The following is a 16,524-nucleotide window of genomic DNA, read 5'->3' on the forward strand; positions in this document are numbered from 1 at the left end:
TATTAAATCATGGTCCTTCGAAAGGTTTTATGTTTTTTTTGAGAAAACTTGTAAAGAGGCCACTATTTATATAAATATAAGGAGGACAAATTTGTAATCTGTTACAGATTTAGGATAATCTGACAGTATGCTACTTCAATTGATTTATATAAGTAAATTATCTTTTAAATTATATATCGTCTAAATTTTGTTTGCTGCATAGCTATTTATTACGTTGGGAACCGTCAGAAAAACAAAAAATTTGTGGATTAAAATAATTTATACTTAGCGGTAGGAAGAAATAATGGGTATATCGATCTAATTCGATCTAAATAGTAATATAATATATCAATTTTTATTTTATAAATCGATCTAAATCATACTATAAATATTTTTGTATTATTTTAGGATTAAATTTTTTAAATACTCATATCTCATTTACAGTGTACTATATATGTATCTCGTTGATACAGTAATTCACATATATCTTGTTTGTATCTGAGATATAGTTTGAAAAAATTGATTTATCTCTAAACGAAATATTTGTACTTTTTTTTATTTACAGTAAAAACAAAATAAATAATACGAGACAAATTAGTAAAGGTTTAATTATTTTGTCAGTCCTTATAATTTCACTGAATTTTTAATTATGTTTCCTATATTTTTTTTTCTTTTTGATTGAGTCCCTATACCATAATAAGTTTTATAATTAAGTCCCTGTCGTGACAAAAATGTTAGAATTAACAGAATATTTTGTTAAATAAAATGAATATAGCTAATCTTTAACTGAATATTCTGTATAATTTCACATAATATTCTATTAATTCCAATGTTTTTATCATGGTAGAGACTTAATTATAAAATCTGATATAATATAGGGACTCAATTAAAAAAATATATAAAGACCTAATTAAAAATTCAATAAAACTATAAGGATCGACAGAATAATTAAACTATTAATAAATATCCCTTAAATTATATATTTAAGTAAATAAAATATTTAATTTATTTATTTAAAAAATCCTTTATTCTAGGGTAACAGCAGTCACTTTCAAATTAATTGTTTTTATTTGTTTTTTTTTATTTTTTTCATGCATTATTACTAAATCTTAATTATAATAGGCATAGTTATTTTATTGATTTTTATAGTTTTACTAAATTTTTATTTACATCTTTATAGCTTAAAAGTTTGTATAAGTTCTTAATTATATTAGATAAAAATTTTCGATTAGTTCTTTTCAAACTGTTTTTGTTAAATATATAAAATAATTTTAAAATATTTTTTTATATATGATATAGGATAAATTATAGAATAATCTAAATAAAAATAAATATTTTAAGATTATGGTGTTTTAAAAAAACTAATAAAAATTTAATTACAAATGTTTAGTTAGTACAAGGATTAAATTATAAATTTTAAAATTATAAAAATTTGACTAAAAGTTTAATAAAATTATAAAAAATAATAAAATTTTCAAACCATAATGACATTAATTTCTGATTCATCATTCATGTAACATTCTTACCACTAAAATATCATGCTTTCGATTACGTTATTCTGATAGTAAAAATATTACTGTGACATATTCATATATATCTATATAAGTAGGAGCCTTTATTTGTAATTCTTTTTTATTTTTCTTTGAACAACCGATATGTATTTTTTTTTATACACTTTATTTTCTTCGAAAAAAAAAATCACACAAATATACATAAATAATACATCACTATTCACGACCTCACTTTTTATTTACAATAACAGTTTATACAAATAATATACAAATATATATTATATAGTTACAATTTTTTATCCCTCTTTACAAGATGTAAAATAATAAAGGCAAAAAAAATCTAATAAAATAAATAAAGCACGTCTAATACTTGCCTTTTTCGTCTGTTTTCTTGAAAAATATTGAATGTAGGGGGTGAGAACCAAATTATATGGTCCTTTATAGAAAAAGGGAATGCCACAAAATTTATAAAAATAAGTACACTTAATCAACTCACATCTCAAAAAATTTACCTTTATGAGCTTTAATTTTTTTTAAATCATTTTTAATCATATATATAATTTTATATTTAAAGATTTTTTACTCATGTGTGATTCAAAAAAAAAGTACATTAAGTCTTTAAATTTTTTTTAGGGCTCAAAGACACACTTAAGGGTGTGCGTGGTTCAAGTATTAATTTTTATTTCTATTAATATCATTTCTAGCTAGGAGTATAACGCCTAGAAATAAGATTACTTGGCATATATTTCTATGTTTGCTTTGTAAAATTTAATACTTTAAAATATTATGTAATAATCTTAGGAATGAATAATTTATTGTTTATTTGAATTTAAGTTTCTTAATCATATTATATAATATGTCAAAATTACTCTTAATCATTTAAATTAAAAGATTAATGATTAAAATTCAATAGAAACCTCACTCAATATTATTACTTTTTACATTGAAATTTTTTGAATTTAAAAAAATACCTCTAATAATAATTAAATTTACCAAAATCTCGCTAATAATAAATATGATTAATTACAATTATTATTGTAACACCCCGTTACCCTAAACCTTACCTCTAGCCGTAAAATAAGGGATAACAAAATGCCATGACAGTTCTAAAACTTATAATATATATAATATATCCAAGAATTTGTATAACTAGAACCCCGATGAAGGAGTAAAGCTCAAGGTCGCATAAGAAGGAATTACGAAATAGGAAGCGTTCACACTCGATAACTAAATGCGTAGGCACGAACAGAACAAAACATAATATATATATATATAAAACCTTGTGAATAGCTCTAGGATACACATGGTATATATATATATATATATATATATAAAATTATGAAATACCAAAAAGAGGACTAGTCACAACCTGCGAAGTTTAGGCCATCTAGTCAAACTGAAATACAAAGGAGTTTTGGAAGTTTAAAACAGCTTATACAACCTATCTCTCAAATCAAGCCTCTAAGGACATAAAGTCTAAAATAAAAAGGTTGGAGAAAGTACTACAACAAATAATCAAAATACAAAGAGATAGCAAAAGATCCTCCGCTCTGTCACCATCCCGCAACTCACCGAGGTGGGTTACGACCTGCATCTGAAAAGCAACAACAACATATGGTATGAGAACTGGAGGTTCCTCAGTATGGTAACAGTGCCCAATATGTAAGATATAAGGTTCCGGGACGCCAAAGGCAATTCTAGAACTTCACATCAAATACAGATATTCAAGCTTAACAAAAATAGATAACTTAAACCATAAACCATAAACGGGGTTATCTAAACTTAGGGAATTTCTAAATAATACTAATCACTTAGGCTGTATCCCACAGCCTTCACCAACCTAACCTCTGTACGATCCCATCGCTGCCTCCTACCTGACCTCCTCAGCACCAGACAATCACAAGTTTATTCAAACAAGTAATACACAAGTAATATTCATGTATAGCAAGTAATTCAAGAAGCAAGTAGGCATATTATACATTTAAGCAAACTGTAAGTAATCAAAGCAAACAAGCACATAAGAGATGCATATGATGAATGCCTGTCCTATTGCATGTAATATCACATGTCGATTATAGTGCCAAATCTGACACAAAATCCGGTTGGCAACTCCTGGATTAGTCTCTCTGTTGCGCATACTTAGGAGGAATAATTTCGAGGGATGAGTGCCCTACCACCTTCTCCTATCAGAGGGTAATGTTCTGAGGGAGAGTGCCCTACTGGTAGCACGAATTCCCACACCTTTGTACTGTTGTACCAGCAAGTGCACTGGGTCATCCAAGTAATACCTGAGCGAGTCAGGGTCGATCCCACGAGGATTGTGGTTTGAAGCAAGCTATGGTTATCTTGCAGGTCTTAGTCAGGCAGATCAGAAGGTTGTTGATTTGACATTGTAAGAGTAATGTATGACTTGAAAGGAATAAAGCAAAAGAGGTAGAAAATACTAATAGGAATAGGGTTAAGGCTTGGAGTTGCTTCGTCTTTCTGAATTAACTCTGGAGTTACTATCTTCTTTGCTTGTGAATGATCTTCTGTAATGCTTTCTCTATCTCTGAATCAGACTTCTGTAGCTCCAGAAAAGCTCTTCCGAATACAAGGAGGTTAGATCAGGACAGCATCTGTAGTGCTTTTTTTGTCTCTGAATTAGACTTCTACTCCAACTCCTCAATTTCAGCCAGAAAATAAATAAAATTGTACAAAAACACAAAAGCTCATAGTAGAATCAAAAAATGTGAATTTAACACTAAAACCTATAAAAACTAAATAAAAACTGAATATAACATACTAAAACTATATGAAAATGATGCCAAAAAGCGTATAAAATATCCGCTCATCACCTACCACCTTCCTTTGGATGCTGTATAATTCCGTGGGTTGGTGCCCTACCACCTTGCAACCAGAGAGAAATGTGAGTAGGAAGCCCAGCTTTAATCCTCACATCTCAATGTAGGCGAAAGACTACCACAGACCCTACGTCGGCACCGCTACCTCGACAAGCGAGAGACTGCCACAGCCCTTGCCCGAGGCGCATAGCAACTTAACAAAACAATACATGTCACGTGAGCGGGAGATTGTCATAGCCCTCACATCCGAACGTATGCGAGAGACTGCCACAGTCCCTACGACGGAGAACAATGCATGTCACAATCACATAGTCCATCTCAGAGACCACTACTCATAGCACACTTCAGTTCATACTCATTCCATTAACCAAAAACATGCCTTTTCAAGTTCAACCCTCAACATCCATCATTAATATCTCAAGTTCATCATCAATTTGACTCCCCATTAGTTCACAAGACAAATCCACCCAACTGACATACCAAGCCTAAGTCTCCGTCTTCTAAAACCCGTATATAAATCCATTAGACTCAAACATTGTAAAACCTGGTTAATTAATATATAATTAACCCATTGATGCACCATTATTTTGTGATGTATTTTGGACTAAATTGAGTGGTTTGTGTCAAATAATCTCACACTTATCCATTGAATTTGCATGTTTTTCACTTCCTTCCCAATTTTCTGTTATTATTGAAAACTTGCTTTCTAAACTTTTAAATTGTCAATTTTTAATTCTCCTTTATACCATTCGATGCCGTGATCTATGTGTTAAGTGTGTTCAGGCTATATAGGGTAGGAATGGCTTAGAGGATGGAAAGGAAGCATGCAAAAGTGAAAGGAACACAAGAAACTAAGGAGCTGAGCAGCGAGGATCAACACACACGCATGGCTGTCGCGTGCGCGTGCATTGGCGCATCATACAGCAACGCGTATGCGTGACTGACGCGTACACGTGACCATCGAAGTCGCACAGCGACGCATACGCGTGACACGCGCAGAAGACCAGCGATACGTATGCGTGATAGACGCGTACGCATGACATGCGTCACGTGCTGCAACTACAGAAGACGATGAGGCAGTTTTCGGACCAGAAACACAGACTAGAGGCAGGGGGCAAGCTAGGATCAAGACACTTTTGACACATTCACTTTTTCACTTCAGTTTTAGATCTAGTTTTGAATTCTAGAGAGAAAACAATACTTCTTCTAGGGTTCTTCGCATTAGTAGATTTTAGTTTTATGCTTTTGGATCGGATATTGAGAGAGTTGCTACCTTTGATTGAAGTCTCCATCACTATAGTTTGCTTTTCTATTACTCTACTCTTTTGTTTCCCATTTAATTTGCTCGTGGTCATATATGGATATTGTTGATTTTGAAATTTATTAATGCAATGAATAATTTCTACATTTAATTCACTTCATGTTTGATCTCCTTCAATTAATTATTAGCTTCAAAATTGTCTTTTATTAATTAATTTTAATTGCCATGTCTCTTATCTACTCCCTTTACATGTTTGTGAAAATGGCATTCATGTTAATGGAGTAGAGCTCCCAACTTGGCTTTGGAGCTGATTAATAGGAAAACCTTGAGTTGGAATACTCAAGTATAATTTGTAATTGGAATCTGCTGTCTAACTCCATTCTCACTAACTCTAATCCTTCCCCAGGAAGGGATTAGGACTTGCGAATCAGAGTTGGTTTACCCACTTGAGGATAACTGAATGGAAGCAACAACCTTTTACTATTGTACTTGGGAAGGTCAACAAGGATAGAAAATCCAATTAATCTTTTCTCAGCCAAGGCCTTTTAATTCAAACACATAACACCCATTGCTATTATTCACTGTTTGATTTTCAATTATTTATTTTCCTGTTCTCAAACTTCAAAAGTTTCTCAAAAAATTCCTAATCAATAATTTATACTGCTGTGTCAACTCTTTGGGAAACGACCTGGGAATTCTACTCCCAATTTTTATTCTTAAATTGTGACAATTTTCTAAATTGACAGTGGAAATTTCGTTGGTTGAGATTGTACTCACAACACAGTTTTTACTAGAATTTCTTAATCGGCATTTTTCCACCCGTCACCCATAAATTAAAATTTGTTCTAGAAAATTAGAAATATGATTTTTATGGCTTAATATAATAGAGAAAATTAAAACAAGAATTTTAACACCAATTTTAACGAATTTGGCCCAAGACTGGGCCGAACCGGGCCGTATTGGGCCCAAGACCCAACCCATCTCAGCCCAAGACACTTAAAGAACACTCTCTCTCCTCTCTTAATCATCAAACACGCTGCAAGTGCAGCAAGAAAGGAAGAACACTCTTCCAAAGACATAAACCTAGCCTGATCTTTAAATCCTTGTAACTTCGAATCCGGAGCTCCGATCGTCACACCGTTTGCGGCCACGTGACCGCGGCGTCAAGCTCTACAAAGCTCATAAGGTTATGCAAGAGGTAAGCCACGAATTAATTTCAGTTTTCCAGCCCTTGATTTCAAAAATATTAGGATAAAGTGTTGAGATTTTGGGCTCTTTGATGTTATAGGATCCAAATAGCTTGAAGGGAAGGCTTAGTCTTGCCTCTTTAATCCTTGGGTAAGGTAAGAGATCTCAAACCCTAGTGAAATTCTTGAATCTAGGCATTTAGGTATTGAGTTTCTATGTTTGGATGTGATATTGTAGTTTAGGTAGTGTGTATGTGTATGTTGGAAGATGGTTGAGATCTTGGAAAGCTTGGAATAAGCTTTTGGTGAAAATCTATTCTTGGAGGTGTCAAAGCCTTGAGAGCTTGTGAAAAAGTGAAATTGGAAGTGTTCTGGGTTGAGCGGAGAATCGACCAATGTATGGTTTTGGTTTTCTGTATCTAAAATATAATGTATTGTGAAAACTTAGGCTAGTGACCCTAGGATAGGGATTGGATGGTTGATGTTGATGATTGGCTTGAAAATGATTATGATGCATTTGGCTAATATCCTTGGAGGTTATGAATTTGGTGTTCTTGTTGACGAGTGTATGAATTGTTTATGATATATATTAGGTTATGTATAATGATTTGGTGAAATTGATGTTGATATTGTATTTGATATGGATATTTAATGAGTTATATTGATTGTTGTGAAATTGGAAATTTTGGGTTGGGAATTGATGAAAATGGAGTCTTGGTTAGATGTGGATATAATGAGGGAGTTGATTATATAGATTGAGAATATTTGAAGTTGAATTGGTAAACTTGGGTTAGTTTTAAAAGGATTTGGAAGTATATGTTTTGAAAATTAGAGGTTTGTGGATTTTGTGAAAATAGTGGTTTTTTTCCCAACTTTGGTGGAGCATAACTTAGTCTCTGGACCCCTGATTTGTATCAAGTTTGTTTAAAATTGAAATTGGGTCCGAGATATTTATGTCGTTCGAAGAACGGAGGAAAAATGTTTTAAAATGAGGAAGTTATGCTCGATCAAAGTTTAGTATGTAAACTGGATAAAATGGGACTTAGCAGCTTTTCGCATTTCTGCATAACATGCGTACACATGCATCTCGTACGCGGGCAAAATCGCATGCCCACGCGTACGCATCGCCCACGCGTACGCGTGATATGGAGATTTTGCGTACGCGAAACTCTCATGCGCGACCAGTCGATTCTGCCTGGTCCGCATGCGAGCGCGAGAAAGAGCAATGCGTACACGTAATGGGCTAAAATGCACGCTCACGCGTATGCATGGCCCACCCATATGTGTGACGGGGGATTTCATTGGCGCTCACGTGTACGCGTAACCCGTGCGTACGCGTGACCCTGTTTTCAGCAAACCGAGTCTCGAGCTTTGTTATCTGTATTTTGGCACTCTATCATTTATATATCCACGTTAGCTTAATCTATCTTCTCTGCTTGTTCTATCGCTTCGTGAGTCTTGCACTTTTTAGTGTAGCGATTTTGATTTACCCATTTTCTTCAAAGGCTCCCAGTTAAAAACATTTTTCACACTACTATATGTACTAAATTTTGTTTTTAGAGGTCGTAATACCTCGTCACCTCTAACTTATGACTTAAGCATAAGGCTCTGTGTGGTAGGGTGTTACAAACATAAACCCATGTATACTAGTCTTAGGGCCTAATTATTAACCATAAGTCTTAAAGAGAAGTTAAAGAAGTTTAGAAAGTTAGAGAACCCTTAAAAGTGAAGAAAAACACATTTTCAGCAAAACAGGGGTTGTGCGTACGCACACCCCTATCATGCATACGCACACATTGAAAAAGGTACGTCCGTGTATGCATACAATACCTCCACATATGCATACACAAAAATTGGGCCATTTCGTGTACGTATACCTAGGCCGCATACGCATGTATATCAGAATCTAGAAAAGTTAAGTTGTAGAAATTTCAGTTTTAGACCCCAAACTTTAAACATTCATAACCTCCTCTACAAAAATTCATTTCCCTCAAACTTTATATCAATTTAAAGCTCTTTAAATCATCTTTAATTTAAAATAATTTCCAACTAATTTCAAAAACCAAGGCTCAAGTTATGATCTGCCAAAATTCATCAAAAACAGGTTTTTACCAAAGGAGACAATTCTCAAATTTTCCAAAACTTCCAAACCCAACCAACTCAAACATACTCAAAACAACCCCAAAATTATTATAGACACTCCCCAAAGATTTATCAATCACCTAACTATCAAAACCTCTCAATACTCCCCTCCTTCAACTTTAATTCCTCCTAAATTCACACCAAAATTCCTTAATCATCCATTCTCAACAAGAACTACAACAACCAATAATCCATATCATCATCAACAATCATCTTTAACATCAACATCTGTTCCGAGGGTTACTTGAAACTGTAGGTCGATCTCGGACAAGATCTTCTGTACTGATCGGTGATGACGTGTCTGGCTTGTGGGTGGCGGCCGGAGCTGTCGTGTCCGATTTGTTGGACTGGCAATGTTGCTGATCCTTTGTCACCGGAGGGTGGGGGTACCTGCATGGGACTCCAATGCTTAGGTTAGCAAGGGTATTAAGCAGGTTTTATGTAGAATCAGAGTATGAGTGATACCTAGGTGCTCCAGTGTATTTATAATGGTGTGGAGTGACCCTCTTAGATAAGATAAGTTAGTTATCTTATCTTATCTTATCTTTGAGTGAGGTCATTTTATCTTCAAGGGAACCGGCCTTATCTCCATAGGCTTGGGCTGCCTTTGGATTTGGGTCGTGTTCCTCTATTTGGGCCCTTTTTTGGACTTTCCTGGTGATTTGGCCGAGCTCTTTGAGAAGAGGTCGGATTGTCCTAACCTGAAGAGGTCGGTCAACTTGTCGCTAAACATCCCGGGTCGGACAGCTCGACCCAGGGTATGAACAGTGCCCCTGCTCGAGCTCGCTCTTTCTTTTGGAGGTCGAGTCTTAGTTTTAGGACTCCGATCCTTCTCTGTTGAAGCCGAACTCGAGCATCTGTCGACTTCTTCTTTGTAGAGTTATCCTTTGAATGCGGAATGTTTCCTTTTTGAATTTTATTCTTTCGAAAACGCGCATCCCCTTGCTTTTGGAATGCGCAAAGGTTTTAATAACCTCATTAATTCTTTTAATGCTCCGTTTCTTTGTTCATTTTAAACTTTTCACAAAAACGGTTTCTCTTTTCTGTTTCTTTACTGTAACTTCCTCCTTTTCTTTCCCACTTTCTGTTTTTGCCTGAGATTTGCATTTTTGTGTTTCTCCCTGTGACATCGTTTGGTGACCGTTGGTGCTTTCTTTTACTCTGAAAGGCGATTCTGGATTCCATCTTTTCCGTCTTCAATTTCTTCGAAGCTTTCTCCTTTTTCCAGGTTGGTTCTTCTTTCTGCTTTTTTACTTCTTTCGTCGCTTTGCATTCGGTTCGTTGGTAAAATTTTGATTTTGCTTGAATGCATGTTAGAAAGCTTGAACCTTTTTGCATCGTTTTGCTCGATGGTTGTTGTGATGCATGTTTTTTTGGTTTTTATGAACCTTTTTGCCTTTCCAAAGGATTGCTCATTTTGATGACTTTTGCCATGTTGGTAATTTTACTGATGAATTTTGTAGAGAGTAACGATTTTTCTGGTGGCTCTTTTTGATTCTGAAAAAAGGTTTGCGTTTTTGATGATTTCTAGTTGGCATGTTTTGTTTGCTTGGTAGTTCTTTTGCTTGGTAGACTGAAACTGTAGTTCGAGAGGTGGCTTATTTGGTTTGTAGCTTTCTTTTCGGAGTGTTGACTGAAAGAATATTCATCTTATTGGGTAGCTTTGATTTTCATCTCGTGTTGTTGTTTTTCTGGAAGGGGGATTTTCTTTGCTGAAAGTTTTGGGGTGTGGCTTCATAGCCCTTTCCGGAGTCTTCCTTACCTTGTCTTTGCCTCCAAAGGATGCCCCTGGACCTTGGTGTGTGTCATGGGGTTTTCCTTTTGCTGTTTGCATTGCTCTGCGTTGTGTTTGTCCGAGTTGTTCTGATTTCACCCGAGCTATTTTTGGTTAGTAATTCGTTTTCTTTCCTTTTTGTAGGACTAGTTGGCCATGTCTTCTCGTAAAAATATTGTTGAGACGTCTTCTAAGGTTCCTGAGGGGATGTCCGATTGGTTGGACTCTCTTGTGTTAATGTGTGTTTCCGTGGTAAATGCTGATTTTTGTGTGGAACTTAGGAAACATCACCGTCTCTGTAAGAGTAGAGATCAGGAAAAGAACTATGAATTGGTGGCGCCTGATTCTGAGGAGAGGGTTTGCTTTCCTGCTCTAATCCTGGGGGAGCTCCCTTTCTTTTATGCTTATGACTATTTTTTCAGCCAGTTGAATATTACTTTTCCTTTCACTTCTTTTGAGACCGATTTGTTCTGGTCGTGTAACATAGCTCCATCCCAGCTCCATCCGAACTCCTGGGGTTTCATCAAGATCTTTTAGCTGCTTTGCCAAGAGTTGGACGTTACGCCGTCCCAAACTCTCTTTCTTTATCTTTTTGTCTTAACTAAGCCTGGGATTTCTTCAAAAAAGAAAGCCTCTTGGGTTTCCTTTAGATCTGCCCAAGGACATAAAGTTTTTGCCATGTATGACGAGTCCTTTAGGGACTTCAAGAACTACTTTTTTAAGGTCTGAGCAATTGAGGGAGTTCGACCATTTTTTCTGGAAGCGAATGATGAGCCTGCCTTCCCCTTGTGTTGGCAACAGAATGTAGTGGTGTCTCGTTAGACGTGGGAGATGCTTGACGAAGTAGAGCAGGCCTTTGTAAATGTTTTAGAGGATCTTTGGGGGGAACTTCCTCATCTTGACACTAAGAAATTTTTGGGGGACCCATCCCTTGTCCGAACTGCATTGGGTATTAATTGATATGTTTTGCTTCGTTTTTACTTTGCTTCCTTTTTAGCAGCTTGTAATCTGCTTTTATGGTTTTCTGTTTTTCAGAGATGGCCAAAAACAACGACTCTATGAAAGCCTTCAAAAAGGCGAAGAAGGCTACTGCGGTCCAAAACATCTCGGCCAAGGTGGCTGGGGAGGGATCCTCTCATGCTCTGCCGAAACGTCCGTACCGAGCTCTCCTGGACCGAGGAGAATGATTCCTACCCCTCGGGTCCATGTGCTTGACCCTCCCCAGTCTTCTGCTACTGCTTCTTTTCCTCCGGCCGTTCCTCCTTCAAAAAGACCTCGGACCGTTGATCCCTTCAATCTGGACGCTCCTGACTTTGATGCCATTGGGTTTGTCGACCAGCAGATTGGTCCCTATGGTGCCCTTCCTATGGATGATGTTTCTCTTCTTTGTCACTTGGACTTTATAACTCAGAGTAGCATCAAGATAGCTCATATGGGGCGGCTCTGTATCGAACTGTCCAAGATCTTCCTGTCCACGCAACGAAGGCCTTTATGGAGGAGGCCAAATCAGAGTTTGATCGGATTAAAGGCTTGAAGGAGGAGCTCAAGATGAAGGTGGCCAGATTGGAGAAAGAATTGGATGGGGAGAAGACTCGGGCTGTTGCTTTGGCAACTTCTGCAAAACTGGCTGAGGATACGGCGCTGAAGCATAAAGAGAGTTATGTTACGACCTACAGGGAGATGATGCATCTTAGGGAGGATTTGGAGTCTGCTCGAGCTAATTATGCCGAGCTCCAGGGTCATCTTGTGGGCAGTGTCAATGCTGCTTATGAGAATTTAAAGGATCAAGTTCGAGTCCTTGTGCCTGATCTCGACCTCTCTCTCTTCAGCTTGGACAATATTGTAAAGGATGGTAAAATTGTCCCTGATGACCGTGATGACCCTGATGATGACATTGAGCCTCCTCCTGTGCCTGCCCCCAAGGTCTCTGTTGCGCCGACTTCTTCAATCCCTGCAGTTATTCATTCCGAGTTGGATCCTGACTGTCAAATATTGAACCGAGATGATGGGACGGTGGATGTGGTGCCTCTTCAGACTCTCCCTCCTTCACCCCGTGTTGATGCAGCTGAGAAGTCTTCCGATCCTCAATGATTATTTTGGATATTTGTGTATATAGTCCGGCTTGTGGGGTTTGAACTTTATATTTTGTAATTGGTGGTTCTGACTTTTGATACTCCTTTAGTTGCTTGTTTAGCAACTTTATTTTGAAAAACAAAGTATTTTCTCAAACTCTTGAGGCTGGCTTTTGGTTGCCTTTTGAGTTTTTGTTATTATTATAACTTGTTCCCTTCATGACATGTTTGTCTGCACCTGTCTGATATCTTTTGGGTTTTTGGAATGTTGGAGCCTTGTTGTCCGACCTCTTTTGATTGCCTTTGTATTGTGGCTTAGTTTTTTTGAGGTTGTGGATGTTTGGGTCTAACTTGTGTGCCGACTTCCTCATTTTCGGCTTGAAGTTATTTCTAGTAATCTTTTTTGTTTGGGACCTTTGTTAGGTCTCTTTTAGGATTTACTTTTCATAACTTGTTTGTGGGAGGTCGACTTCATCATGTCGGTCTCTTCTAAGTTATTTCTAGTAATCCTCTTTTTGGACCTTTGTCAGGTCTCTTTCAGGGATTACTTTTTATAACTTGTTGATTTTGGAGCCGACTTCTTTGCGTCGGTCCCTTCTAAGTTATTTTTAGTAATCCTCTTTCTTGGACCTTTGTCAGGTCTCTTTCAGGGATTACTTTTTATAACTTGTTGATTTTGGGGGCCGACTTCTTTGTGTCGGTCCCTTCTAAGTTATTTTTAGTAATCCTCTTTCTTGGACCTTTGTCAGGTCTCTTTCAGGGATTACTTTTTATAACTTTTTAATTTTGGGGCCGACTTCTTTGCGTCGGTCCTTTCTAAGTTATCTTTAGTAATCCTTTTTTTTAGGGCTGGCCAGTCCTCTTTCTAGGGATTGACTTTTTATAACTTTGGTTATTGTGATCGACTGGTCCGACTTCTTTATGTCGGCCTGTCTTTTAAGTTATTTTTAGCAACCCATTTTATTAAGACCTCGTCAGGTCCTTTCAATGGATCACTTTCGATAATTTCTTGCATTATTCTGTTTTTGTCGCTTTTTCATCTTTGCCGATTTTGTAGAAGTTAGGTTTGATCCTTGTTTGGTTGACCTTTTGATGAATCTTGGTTTTCATCTTCTTTGGACTTTATTGTGATCGGACAATGAATTTGATCTTTACTTTCTGCCGATCTTGTAGCTTTATAATCGGGCGATGAATTTTTAGCGTTTTAGATTAATGCGTCTTGAGAATTTGTAGAAAATCTAAAAAACTTTATTCAAAAGAAAATGCAGATATATACATGTAAGAGTTTTATCCCTCTAAGTTGGGCAGTTTATAGATCTTGGCTTGGCACCTCATTAAAAAACCTTTTCAGGAAAAAGAGTGCGCCTTATCCTAAGATCTTTATTACCTCTAACTATAGTACCTTCTTAGGTTGCAGGCATGCCATGACCTAGGAAGCTCTCGCCCTTCGAGTTCGGACAGCCTGTAATAGCCCTTTCCAAGTACTTCTATGACTCGGTAGCATCCTTTCCAATTTGCTGCCAGCTTTCCTTTTTCAGGTCGAGTTGTTTTGATATCGTTTCGGATTAGGATGAGGTCGTTCAAGGCAAAACTTCGTGGCACTACCTTTTGATTGTATCTTGAAGCCATTCGACGTTTTAATGCCTCTTTCTCAGATTTCTGGAAGTAGGTCGAGTTCTTCCCTTTGAAGTTGGGAGTTGGCTTCTTCATTATAGTGGATCACTCTGGGCGACCCTTCTTCGACCTCCACTGGGATCATTGCCTCCGTTCTGTAGGCTAGTCGGAAAGGTGATTCCTTTGTGGTGGAATGTGGCGTTGTTCGATATGCCCATAGGACTTGTGGGAGCTCTTCGGCCCAGGCTCTCTTTGTATCCTGTAATCTCTGTTTTATCCTGGCCAATATGACTTTGTTAGCAGCTTCCGCTTGTCCGTTGGCCTGGGGGTGTTCTACGGATGTAAATTGGTGTTTTATGTTCAGATCAGCCACCAATTTTCTGAAGCCTGTATCTGTAAAATGAGTGCCATTGTCCGTGGTGATGGAGTATGGAACCCCAAACCTTGTGACAATGTTTCTATACAGAAATTTTTAACTTCTTTGAGCAGTTAGCTAGGGGTTCTGCCTCGATCCACTTTGTGAAATAGTCTACCCCTACTATGAGGAATTTGACTTGTCCCGATCCCTGAGGGAAAGGTCCGAGAAGGTCGAGCCCCCATTTTGCGAATGGCTAAGGTGAGGTTACGCTGATGAGTTTCTCTGGCGGGGCGATGTGAAAGTTGGCATGTTTCTGACATGGTGGACATGTCTTTACGAACTCTGTGGCTTCCTTTTGTAAAGTTGGCCAATAAAATCCGGCCGGGAGTACTTTTTTGGCAAGTGCTTGTGCTCCGAGATGATTGCCACAGATGCCACTGTGTACTTCTTCTAAATCTTCCTTTGTGTTGGAAGTCGGCACACATTTTAACAATGGCCTTGAAATCCCTCTTTTGTATAGAGTATTGTTTATGAAAGTGTAGTATTGTGCCTCCCGCTTTAACCTCTTTGCCTCCTTTTTATCTGTGGGGAGTGCTTCTGTTTTGAGGTAGTTAATTATGGGAGTCGTCCATCCTTGGTCCAGACCTGTTATGGCTAGGACTTTTTCTTCTTCCGAGATTGACGGGTTTTGCAGCATTTCCTGGATGAGGCTTCTATTGTTGCCCCCTGGTTTGGTGCTGGCTACTTTTGAAAGTGCATCAGCTCGAGCATTCTGTTCCCGAGGTATGTGACGGATCTCATACTCCCTCAGTTGTCCGAGCTGTTTCCTGGTTTTGTCCAAGTACTTTTTCATGGTGGGATCCTTGGCTTGGTAGCTCCCTGTTATTTACGAGGTGACTACTTGTGAGTCGCTGAAGATGATAAGCTTTTGAGCTCCAACTTCTTTAGCCAGCTTTAAACCAGCTAATAGTGCCTCATATTTGGCCTGATTGTTTGAAGCAGGGAACCCAAATTTCAAGGAAAGTTTGATTTGGGTTCCTTGATCACTTTCTATTATTACGTCTGCGCCACTTCCGGTTTTATTTGAAGAACCATCTACGTAGAGATTCCATTCTGTGGAGATTTTCAGGGTGTCTGTAAATTCTGCAATGAAGTCAGCCAGATATTGCGATTTGATGACTGTTCGAGCTTCATATTGAAGGTCGAATTCGGACAACTCGACTGCCTATTGCAAGATTCTGCCGGCTAAGTCTGTTTTCTGTAAAATCCCTTTTATGGGTTGGTTGGTCCAAACCCTAATGGTGTGAGCTTGGAAATATGGACAAAGTCGTCGAGATGTTAGTATGAAAGCATAGGCGAATTTTTCTATTTTTTGGTAGTTCAGCTCGGATCCTTGTAATGCTTTGCTGATGAAGTATACAGGCTGTTGCCCACTGTCGTCTTCTCAGACTAGTGCTGAGGCTACTGCCCAACTTCCTACTGCGAGGTATAATTGATGAGCGGATAATTTATACGCTTTTTGGCATTTTTTTAGTATGTTTTTAGTAGGATCTAGTTACTTTTAGGGATATTTTCATTAGTTTTTATGTTAAATTCACATTTCTGGACTTTACTATGAGTTTGTGTGTTTTTCTGTGATTTCAGGTATTTTCTGGCTGAAATTGAGGGACTTGAGCAAAAATCAGATTCAGAGGTTGAAGAAGGACTACTGATGCTGTTGGATTCTGACCTCCCTGCACTCAAAGTGTATTTTCTGGAGCTACAGAAATCGAAATGGCGCGCT

The sequence above is a fragment of the Arachis ipaensis genome, chromosome B4 (genome assembly GCF_059453495.1).
Source record: "Arachis ipaensis isolate K30076 ecotype BB chromosome B4, ASM5945349v1, whole genome shotgun sequence".
Taxonomy (NCBI): Eukaryota; Viridiplantae; Streptophyta; class Magnoliopsida; order Fabales; family Fabaceae; genus Arachis; species Arachis ipaensis.